This window comes from Oratosquilla oratoria, chromosome 16, assembly GCF_046742065.1.
Source record: "Oratosquilla oratoria isolate Oo_2021 chromosome 16, ASM4674206v1, whole genome shotgun sequence".
Lineage (NCBI taxonomy): Eukaryota > Metazoa > Arthropoda > Malacostraca > Stomatopoda > Squillidae > Oratosquilla > Oratosquilla oratoria.
In genome coordinates, this window is record NC_134792.1 from 20,669,793 (window position 1) to 20,682,292 (window position 12,500).

Sequence of the window (12,500 nt, forward strand, 5' to 3'; positions counted from 1 at the left end):
GAGAGGTTAGATAAAGTACCTGACTGCGATCCTATTTTCAGAGGGGATGAAGAAAGTAGTCTATCTAATATCAGCATTAGTAAAGTAGAAGTAGTCAGCAGAGCTACAAAATCCCCGGGTCCAGACGAAATTTTTTCGAGAATGCTAAAGGAGTGTAAATTTGGAATCTGCGACCAGTTAACTGAAATATTTAGTAAATCAGTAGACACTGGCTTTGTGCCTACTGCTTGGAGGCAAGCAAACGTTGTTCCTGTTTTTAAGAAGGGAGATAGATCGTCTATATGCAACTACAGGCCAATCAGTTTGACATCGATTATAGGAAAAATGCTTGAATCAATAATAGTAAATAGACTCAGAGAACACATCGAAAGACATAATTTAATTCGTGATTCACAGCATGGTTTCTCCAAGGGTAAGTCATGTGTGACTAATATTCTATCCTTTTACACTAAAGTATATAAGGCGTCAGATAACAATGATAATTACGATATTATTTACCTTGACTTTAGCAAAGCGTTCGATAAGGTACCACACCAGAGACTACTAAATAAAATCAAAGCCCATGGCATAGGAGGAAAAGTGTTAGAATGGATTAGAGCTTGGATTAGTAACAGAAAACAGCGGGTCACCATAAATGGAGTAAAATCTAGGTGGGGCAATGTTACTAGTGGGGTACCTCAGGGCTCGGTTTTGGGTCCCTTGTTGTTCATTATGTACATAAACGACTTAGACGATGGGATAAATAGTGATGTTAGTAAGTTTGCGGACGACACTAAAATAGGACGCCTAATCAGGTCAGGAGACGACGCAAAGATTCTGCAGGATGATCTTAACAAATTATTCACATGGTCGGTGAAATGACAAATGAACTTCAATATATCTAAGTGTAGCATGTTAAATGTAGAGCTACACAACCCCGAAAATAGATACAGCTTAAATAACACGCTTTTAGAGAAAACTGAGTGCGACAGAGACTTGGGAGTTCTAGTGAGTCCGGACCTTAAATCCAGGAAACAGTGCATTAGCGCCAGGAATAAAGGTAACAGAGCATTAGGTTTTATTGCTAGGACGGTAACGAATAGAAGTGCAGAGGTAATTCTTTTAAACTCTATCTAGCGATAGTTAGACCCATCCTAGACTATACGGTACAGTTTTGGTCTCCGTCCTACAGAATGGAAATCAATTCACTAGAATCAGTACAGAGAAGAATGACCAAAATTATACATGGACTCAGAAATTTGCCTTACGAAGAGAGGCTTAGGCACCTTAACTTACACTCTTTGGAAAGACGCAGAGTGCGGGGTGATCTAATAGAGGTGTTCAAGTGGATCAAAGGCTTTAACAAGGGTGATGCAAACAAGGTCATCATATTAAAACAACAGGGCAGGACTCGCAGTAATGGTGATAAACTGGACAAATTTAGATTTAAGAAGGAAATAGGCAAGAATTGGTTTACTAATAGGGTGGTCGACGAATGGAATAAACTTAGTAACCATGTAGTAAGCGCTGAAACTATCAGTTGTTTTAAGAAACGATTAGACAACTTTATGGATGGGGATGACAGGTGGTGATAGATACGAAGTTCCTAGTGTAGGTCTTATGGTCACTTGCAGTCTCCTTCATTCTTATGTTCTTATGTTCTTATGTTCTTCTGTTCTTCGTCATGGGACGTCGACACCTTGGAGGCGGACTTCTCAGCGGATGGGGCGATTTCGCCGCAGGGAAAGCCCACCCGAAGACACAAAAATCACTTATACTATAACGAAGAAATGAGAGAGGCTAACCACAGGGTGTGCATGTTCCGCCGCGCCTCCCGACTGAACAGAACATGGATCACTCCTGCCAACTTCCGAACGGCAGTTCGCGAGGCGCATACCACGGCTACACGTGTCAGGATCAACAAATTCCATGAATGGTGTGAGGGCTTCAACACCCACACCTCACTCTTAGAGCTCTGGAGAAAACCACATGTAGCCACTATAGGGCTAGCCCACGTCGAACCCATAGTGGGCGGGGAGTTGGGGATGTGTGTGCGTGTAAGGTCACAGCAATACCCATAGATCGGTCATACTCGTATGTGAGCTCTGAGCTCTCTTCCGGAAGAGAAATAGCTGTTGATCACAAGTCAAACACGTGATCCAAGACCATGGTGACACACACACACACACACACACACACACACACACACACACACACACACACACACACACACACACACACACACACACACACACACACACACACACACACACACACACACACACACACACATGTATATATATATATATATATATATATATATATATACATATATACATATATATATATACATATATATATATATATATATGCATATATATATATATATATATATATTAATAAAAGATATATGGAATAAGGAAAAATTACCAACAAAATGGCAAAAGGGGATTATTATTCCAATTTATAAGAAAGGAAGCAAACTAGAGTGTGCCAATTTTAGAGGGATAAGCCTATTATGTGTGTTATACAAAGTACACAGAAGAATTCTAATGAAGCGGTTTAAGCCATACACAGAACAGGAGTTGTGGAATATCAGTGTGGATTTAGGCGAAACAGATCAACAACGGATCATATTCACACAGTCCGCCAACTAATGGAGAAATATTACGAATTTGATAAGACCCTACATCAGCTATTTGTAGATTTCAAACAAGCACATGATAGTATGCACAGACCATCAATGTGGCACATAATGGCATAACTGAATATTCCAGCTAAATTGATATTCCTCATTAAAACGTGCTACATAGGAAGCAGATGTACAGTAAGAGTTGGAAGGAAAGATAAGGAAAGTTTCAATATACAAAGTGGCCTTAGGCAGGGATGTATGCAATGGAGAAAGCAGTCAGGCAGATTACTAACCAACCATCCAGATGGAGCTAAATTATCCAATTGTCAGATAACCCACCTCGCTTATGTCGATAATGTGGATGTGATGGCCGAGACTGTGGAGGAAATTAACGAGATCTTTACAGTATTCCAGAGAACAGCAGAACAGATATGCCTAAAATGCAATGAGCAGGAAACGGAATTCATGAAACTAAGTAGAAATGGGAATTATACACCAGGAGAAGAGCAAGTTGTATCACTAAGGGTAAAGAAAGTGGATAAGTTCAATTACCTGGGATCCATTGTCAGCGAGAGAAACGAATTGAACATAGAAATAAACGAACGAATAGCTGTAGGAAACAGCGGAAGGACGTGGAGAGGGTGGCACCAAGAGAGGACTGGAAACAATTGGCAGAGGATAGAACCATCTGGAGAGGCATAGTGAAAGCGGTGAAGGGCATTCCGGCCTGTCAACTAACAGAGTAAGAGTAAGAGTATATATATATATATATATATATATATATATATATATATATATATATATATATATATATATATATATATACATATATGTATGTATATAAGTATGTATATGTATTTGAATACAGGTACACATATATACGTACATAAACTTAAATAGGATTGTGCAATGAACAGAATAAAGAACCATTTTTTTTCTCTTCAAGTTACCTGGTAAAGATACACTAATGTCCTTCGAGCACAGTCAAAACCGAACTGAATACGCACAGTACAAGATAGCTGTGATAGTGATGAACAGGTGGTGGTTGGTGGGTGGGGGTTTGGTGTGACTTTGGTGATAAGAAAAGGTTATAGTGCGGGTGTTGTGAGCGATTGTGGGCGCTCACAAGGAAGATAAGGTTTGGAGAATGTACAATACACGTGCAGGTGGGTGGGTACTTTGTGGGTGGGTGAGAGATTACGAAGGTCACATATCTTTGTTCATCGGATTAAACTTCTTCACTATCGAGAGGTTACAGCGAAGATAAATAGAATAGTCTGGCAGCAGCCAGGAGAGAAATAAAAAAGGCTAATTGGTTTAAAAAATCTTGGAACAAAACTTCTTGAGTCGAGCACTATGTATACAAAAATATTCAAACTTGTATGGATCCGTGAAACTTGACACAGACATATAAAGATAAACATGTTCATAACCACATAAATGCACAAATTCTTATAAACATGCACATACACACACACACACACACACACACACACACACACACACACACACACACACACACACACACACACACACACACACACACACATACACACACACACACACACAAACACACCCACACACACACACACACACACACACACACACACACACACACACACACACACACACACACACACACACACACACACACACACACACACACACACACACACACACACACACACACACACACACACACACACACACACACACACACACACACACACACACACACACACACACACACACACACACACACACACACACACACACACACACACACACACACACACACACACACACACACACATACACACACACACACACACACACACACGCATATATATATATTTATATATATATATATATATACATATACAGGAACACACTTACACAAACGCATGCACACAAAAATATATATACACACATGTACACACAAATACACGCCAATACATACTTCAATCTACTGTAGATTTGAACCATAGTTTGATATTTCCCCAGTCAACTCTGTGGTTCATTGGGAAAACGTTAAAATAATGTTTAAATCTAGTGATTTTAGGAGAAATATCGTTGAATCTGCCCTTATCAAAGAGTGTCCTAATTTCAATATCATCAAAGGACAATTGTCTTCATACATAATCTCACGCCTGCTGGATAGATAATGTGTCAGTAATTATCTTTCCTGCTGACCCCACACGTGACTCTTCATCCTGGTTATCTGGGATGTCACAATGGCTGTTTGAGTTCCTTCCCAAAGTACCCCCTTGTGACAGAGACGTATATACAACTTCAACGTAAATATAAATACTGTACTTTCCTGTCTACCGAAACAAAGTTAGCGCTTGTTACCAGTTTTCTTTTCTCTCTGACAGTACGACCTTTGTTATATATATATATATATATATATATATATATATATATATATATATATATATATATATAAATATGTATGTATGTATGTATGTATGTATGTATGTATGTATGTATGTATGTATGTATGTATGTATGTATGTGTGTGTGTGTGTGTGTGTGTGTATCATATATACAATTATGTATATATGTACATATATATATATATATATGTATATATATATGTATATGTATATATATATATATGTGTGTATGTATATATATATATATATATATATATATATATATATATATATACATATATTGTCACGATACTACTCCTAGCTAGGTGTCACGATACCTCATCCGGGTGTTAAGATACCCATTCACCTGAATGATACCCTTCCAACTACCGCTATCCTCCTACTTCGCCATTTGTTCGAAGGAACAAGCAGTCAGCCTTCTTCTCTGCCCCACTTAGGTCGCTCGGCAGCAAAGTGATAGTTTGGCAGTTCGGCCTAAATAACCGTCCTCAGCCAATCACTGGCCAAGACGTCAGCCTGGATCTACTCTATAAGCCAGGCATTTCTAAAACTCAGTAGACTCGCTTTTAGCTAGGTGCTAGCTCCACTTCTTCTGATTGTAAGATTTATCGTTTGGACGACTCGACGTGCTAGGTTTCAGTCTTACCCGTTCTATATTTTCTACATATCTCATTCTCCATTTACATCGTATGTAATATGTGTTAGGATTAATATTATTATGATTATTTTGTTAAGTTTATTGTCTCTGTTTGAGTATATTTTATAATATATAAATATATATATGTATATATATATATGTATATATATATGTATATATATATATATATGTATATATATGCATATATATGTATATATATATGTATATACATTATATATATGTATATATATGTATATATATATATGTATACATATATATATGTATATATATATATGTATATATATATATATATATATATATATATATATATTAGTAAAGGAGGGGAGCAGGTTCTCAGTAATACATGTGGAGTTAAAAACGACAGCATTGTTGTAGTTGTTCAGTTTTTTCTTCGTATTCTCGATTTTCCTGATTAGAGATTTTCCATTAACCGGGTGAATTGAAACTAGGTCTCTATATTCTTCCATTTGTTCTTATTTGAAATCTACGTTTCGTCCTCCCCCCACCCCCAAACCCTCTTTCCCCTTGACCTCTGAGATCCCTATTGTCTACCCCCCCTTTCGTCTGACCTGATCTTACGTATATATACATCGGTCATCCTCGGCTTGTCACTCTCCCTTCTTTCTCTCTTCCCTTTAAATTTATATCTTGATAATGTATTTTTCAAGACGAAACGTCGATTTCAAATTAGAACAAATGGAAGAATATAGAGACCTAGTTTCAATTCACCCTGTTAATGGAAAATCTCTAATCAGGAAAATCGAGAATACGAAGAAAAACTGAACAACTACAACAATGCTGTCGTTTTTAACTCCACGTGTATATATATATATATATATATATATATATATATATATATATATATATACATATATATATTTATATTTATATATATATATATATATATATATATGTGTGTGTGTGTGTGTGTGTGTGTGTGTGTGTGTGTGTGTGTGTGTGTGTGTGTGTGTGTGTGTGTGTGTGTGTGTGTGTGTGTGATAAAACCACTTGGAAAATAAAATGAAAGGTGACCGAACGCTTTCGTCTATTCGGTCACCTTTCATTTTATTTTCAAAGTGGTTCTATTATACATTTTGTTAATCACGTGTCTTTGTGATTTATTCGCATATATATATATATATATATATATATATATATATTTATATAATACATTCATACATATATATATATATGTATATATATATGTATGTATATGTATATATATATATATATATATATATATATATATATATATATATATATATTGGTTAAGGTTAAGGGTTAAAGCTAGGTGGTTTATGGTGTAACACACCACTACTGTAGTGTCCACTTAACTCGCGTAGCATTTTTGTGACATAAGAATTGATATGATTAAACGAACAATTATATGTGTCTATGAGCATTATTCATATTTGTGAAATTTATGTTACCATCAACCATAATAGATTTTGTAAGAAGAAAGCATGTAAATGTAAAAGGATTGTATAAATTTACCAAATGTTGAAATATTGGTTATTCTTATTTAGTTTTAGTGCTGGCGGAAATAGATTATTCACAAACTCCTAGTTTTTTCAGATATACCCCATATAACCATTTATATTTCGAAGATAAACGAGATACATTTCTTCATCTTTTAGCTGTAGACATTCATTGTCAATACACACACACACACACACACACACACACACACACACACACACACACACACACACACACACACACACACACACACACACACACACACACACACACACACACACACACACACACACATACACACGCACACAAAAGAATGTGTACATATGATATTTGTGTTTGTGTATGCATGTATTTTCAAACTAGGGTTTCCCAACCTTCGGGGGGGGGGCGCACACCTGGGAGGGGGAGTGTATTAAGCTATATTTCATCCCCCCCAAAAAAAAAAATTGGTTGGGGTTAAGGGTTAAAATTAGGTGGGGTATGGTTAGGTTAGGGATTATTCATGAACTCGAAGCAACGCGCGGGTAATTTGGCTAGTATATATACATATATATATATATATATATATATATGTATATATACAGTATATGTATATATATATATATATACATATATATATATATATATATATATATATATATATATATATAAAGTTAGAAAGCGTTAAAGAACGGTTACACCACAGCAATTTCCAACCCGTATAAGGGTTTTGGAGACCAATAATCTCAACACATTTTGTAAAAGGCATTTCCACAGTCCTTATACCACTGTCACTGACCCTGTACCCAACCAAAGTCGCGCTGTTTCTTCCAGCTCTCTCAGTTGCGAGCAAGGTCTTGACTCAGCAATGTTCTCTGGCCAGCGTTTCTTTTGTCGTCGCTATCTTCTTCCTCCCCGGAATCTTTCTTGCAGAACGTGCTTGGTTACTTCATTTTACGTGGTTCCCTAGCCGTGCCATTTCAGGTTGCGCTTCTATACTCTAGTCAGCAGTCCTTCGTATTGGCCCACATGTTGCCTAATTGTTTCACAAACCTTATCATTGTATATATGTTCTGTATTTGAAATGCTAAAGATTTTCCTGCACTATCTTATTTCTAATGATTGGATTCTCCTCTGTTGTTCTGCTGTTAGAGTCCACGTTTCGCAACCATACAGAAAGATCGAGAGCACTATGGCCTGTAGAAGCTTAAACCTTGTCTTTAGACTTATGTTCTTGTCTCGCCACACAGGTATTAATCTTACAGTCATTAATGGACAGCTCCAAATCATTTCTATAAAATGGAAACAGGCCGTATGTCTTCGCGCCGATTTATTAAAACACGTATTCGAATGTACCATTTCCAACACCACGGTTTGGTCACGAAGCATCTGCAACGGAACCAACCTAAGATCGAAATAAAACCAGACATTACATTCCCCAAAGCACTCACGTTAGACAAATAGCTTATTCACTTCCTCACATACACGCAATATAGACTACAATAGGGTTTTTATCTACTGGGAGGAAACTAAGGCAAGTAAAATTAACTGTATTCTAAAGTACCTAAATGTTCAATAACCAGACTTAGAACAAAGCACATCCCTGTTTCTGGTTTGCTAGCTGAAGCTAAGAATATAATTTTGGTTGCCATCCGATAAATGCTACATATTGTAGGCAAGTAACCCATATGACAAGGAAACTTTTGAATTAATAATATTACTAAAGAAAAATGTCTAGGTCAGACCAATGGCCATCGACATGTGGACCACGCCAACCTCGGGACCACGTTCGTTAAATGATAAGATAAGGCTCACCCAGATAAGTCCTGTGGCGTGCTGACAGAGAGAACCATCTAAACCTTAAAAAATGTGGGCCTTTTCGTTTGAATATTTTTAATTTATATACTTACAAGCACACACACACACACACACACACACACACACACACACACACACACACACACACACACACACACACACACACACACACACACACACACACACACACACACACACACACACACACACACACACACACACACACACACACACACACACACACACACACACACACACACACACACACACACACATATATATATATATATATATATATATATATATATATATATATATATATATATATATATATGTATATATTATGGGTTATTGGAAAGCTAAATTATGGATTATTGTTATACGAAGAAATCATAGTTATCTAAATGTATTTTATATTTCCAATATATATATATATATATATATATATATATATATATATATATATATATATATACATATATATATATATATATACGTATATATATACACAAATATATATATATATATATATATACATATACGTATATATATGTATGTATACATACATATATATATATATATAAATATATACATACTGTATATATATATATATATATATATATATATATATATATATGTGTGTGTGTGTGTGTGTGTGTGTGTGTGTGTGTGTGTGTGTGTGTGTGTGTGTGTGTGTGTGTGTGTGTGTGTGTGTGTGTGTGTGTGTGTGTGTGTGTGAGTGTGTGTGTGTGTGTGTGTGTGTGTGTGTGTGTGTGTGTGTGTGTGTGTGTGTGTGTGTGTGTGTGTGTGTGTGTGTGTGTGTGTGTGTGTGTGTGTGTGTGTGTGTGTGTGTGTGTGTGTGTGTGTGTGTGTGTGTGTGTGTGTGTGTGTGTGTGTGTGTGTGTGTGTGTGTGTGTTTATATATATATAAATATATATATATATATATGTTATATGTATACATGTTTTATATATACTTATACAAGCCGCGGGCTCCGCCCTCCCCGGCTTAGCCGGGGGCTTGGATGCGCAAACAGCGGCCTACGGCCGTAGCTTTCCGCGCTCTAATCCCTTGTTTTCCCCTTCGGCCTCGGCCTCGGGGCGGAACCCCAACACGGGATCCCTAGCACGAAGAAGAACGCGAAGAAGAACGCGAAGAAGAACACGAAGTAGAATGCGAAGAAGAACGCGAAGAAGAACGCGAAGTAGAACGAGAGGAAGAAAAATGAGAGGAAGAAGAACGCGAAGAAGAACGCGAAGAAGAACGCGAAGAAGAATGCGAAGAAGAACGCGAAGAAGAACGCGAAGAAAAACGCGAAAGAGAACGCGAGGAAGAAGGAGAAGAAGAAGAAGAAGAAGAAGAAGAAGAAGAAGAAGAAGAAGAAGAAAAAGAAGAGGAAGAAGAAGAAGAATAAGAAGAAGAGGAACGCGAAGAAGAAGAAGAAGAAGAAGAAGAAGAAGAAGAAGAAGAAGAAGAAGAAGAAGAATACCACCTGATCCCGACTTACCCAAGCGCTTTTTCAAGAATATTTTTAGGACAAAGTGTCACTGTAATACCACCTGTCCCCGACTTCCTCAGAGTTTTTTTTAGAATAATTTTTTTTATTTAGACTTAGATATATATACCCATATATATGTATATATATATGTATATATATATATATATATATATATGTATTATATATATATATATATATTTATATATGTGGATATATATGTATGTATATACATACATATACCAAGGTTTTTTCCCCCTTACAAGGGAGGTAGCCAAAAAGGAAAAGGCATAAAATCATTCCCACCCATTCCATCCCTGAATACACTCCACACCCCTCCACGATCCCTCTCAACTAAGCACCTCCTAGATGACGGGTCATTCCTGCATCCTGCCCACTGCCCTGGGTCAGAAGGAGTGCCGCAAAACACAGCACATCCACAGCAAGGCCGCTTCAATAAATCGGCGACCCCCCCTCTCTGTCCCCCCATGCATAAAGGAGAAGACGGGGAGAAATCCCTTCGGGCTGTGTCAAATTTTGCTCACACATACTACCTCACCCACCATCCCCCCGCCCATTCCACCTCGTGAATCACAACATCATCCATATACAACCATTCTCCATTCACCCCTGTCTTCTGTCCTCTCCCGTCCTTCCTCAACAGACATTCCCCTCTTCCCCAAAGCCTCTTTCACCCCATCCATCCACCTCATCCTAGGACGTCCCTTCATGTTCACTCCCTCCACATCTGCCTTCCATACCTCTTTTACTAGTATTTCTTCACTCATTCTTTCCATGTGTCCAAACCATCCTAATACTCTTTCATCAACTCTATCTCCCAACCCCCTTTCCACCCTTGTTCTACTCCTCACCTCCTCATTTCTCACTCTATCTGGCCTAGTAACCCCAATCACACTTCTCAGACACCTCATCTCAAACAAACTCAAACTACTTCTCTCTTCCTCTCTTATGTTCCATATTTCTGCCCCATACAGTGTTGTTGGCACAATCACTCCTTCACATAGTCTGCTTTTAGCATCCATTCCCAAATGTCTATTCCTCATTACACTTTTTAATCCACCAAGGCATTTACTCGCTTCTCTCAATCTACATTCTACTTCCACCTTCACTCCACCTTTCCCTGCCACATTTGCACCCAAGTATCTAAAACTATTCACTTCCTCCAGTCGCTCTCCCATAATGCTCACTTCCAGACTACTTCTTCTTTCACCCCTTTTACATCTCATCACCTTACTTTTGCCCACATTTATCTTCAGTTTTCTTCTATCACACACTCTCCCAAACTCTGTCACCAGCTTCCTCAGTCCCTCCTCCGATCCTGCCACAAGCGCAGTGTCGTCAGCAAACAACAGATGGCTCACCTCCCACTTTTCTCCATTTTCTTTAACCATCTCCAATCCCTGACCCACTACCCTTGCATTTACCTCTCGCACTACCCCATCCATGTATAAGTTGAACAGCCAGGGCGACATAACGAATCCTTGACGAAGTCCCACCTTTACCTCGAACCACTCACTCTCTCCATTTCTAATCCTGACACAAGCTCTACTACTCTTATAAAAACTCTTGATAGCTCCTAGAAGCTTTCCTCCTAGTCCGTATATCCGCAAAATCTCCCACAGTGTCTTTCTGTCTACCCTATCGTAAGCCTTTTCCATGTCCATGAAGGCCCAAAAAACATTCTTACCTTTTCCTATAGCTTTCTCACATATCTGTCTTACCACAAAAATCTGATCTACGGAACATCTACCCGTCCTAAATCCACAACTGTTCCTCACCAATTGCTCCCTCTGTTCCTCTCCTAATCCTCTCAATCAAGATCCTCTCATAAGCCTTCCCAACTACACTTAACAAGCTAATCCCTCTGAAACTACTACATTCACACTTGTCCCCTTTTCCCTTGTAAAACGTAACTATACAGGCACTCCTCCAGTCCTCCGGCACTCTACCCTCTCTCCAGCAAACATTAAACAACCTCACCAGCCAGTCCACCATCACTGTACCTCCTTTTTTTTTTTTTTTTTTAGACATTCTGCATGGCA

The 12,500-nt window shown here is 38.0% G+C and overlaps 1 protein-coding gene across 1 annotated transcript in view; it reads right to left on the reverse strand.

Annotated features, from left to right (window-relative positions):
• LOC143033855 (uncharacterized) overlaps positions 1-3,703 on the reverse strand; it is a gene marked incomplete at its 3' end in the record, with an annotated part of 31,751 nt that extends 28,048 nt beyond the window's left edge. The window contains 1 exon segment of the mRNA XM_076199415.1: positions 3,562-3,703.
• Between the last annotated feature and the right edge of the window lie 8,797 nt (positions 3,704-12,500).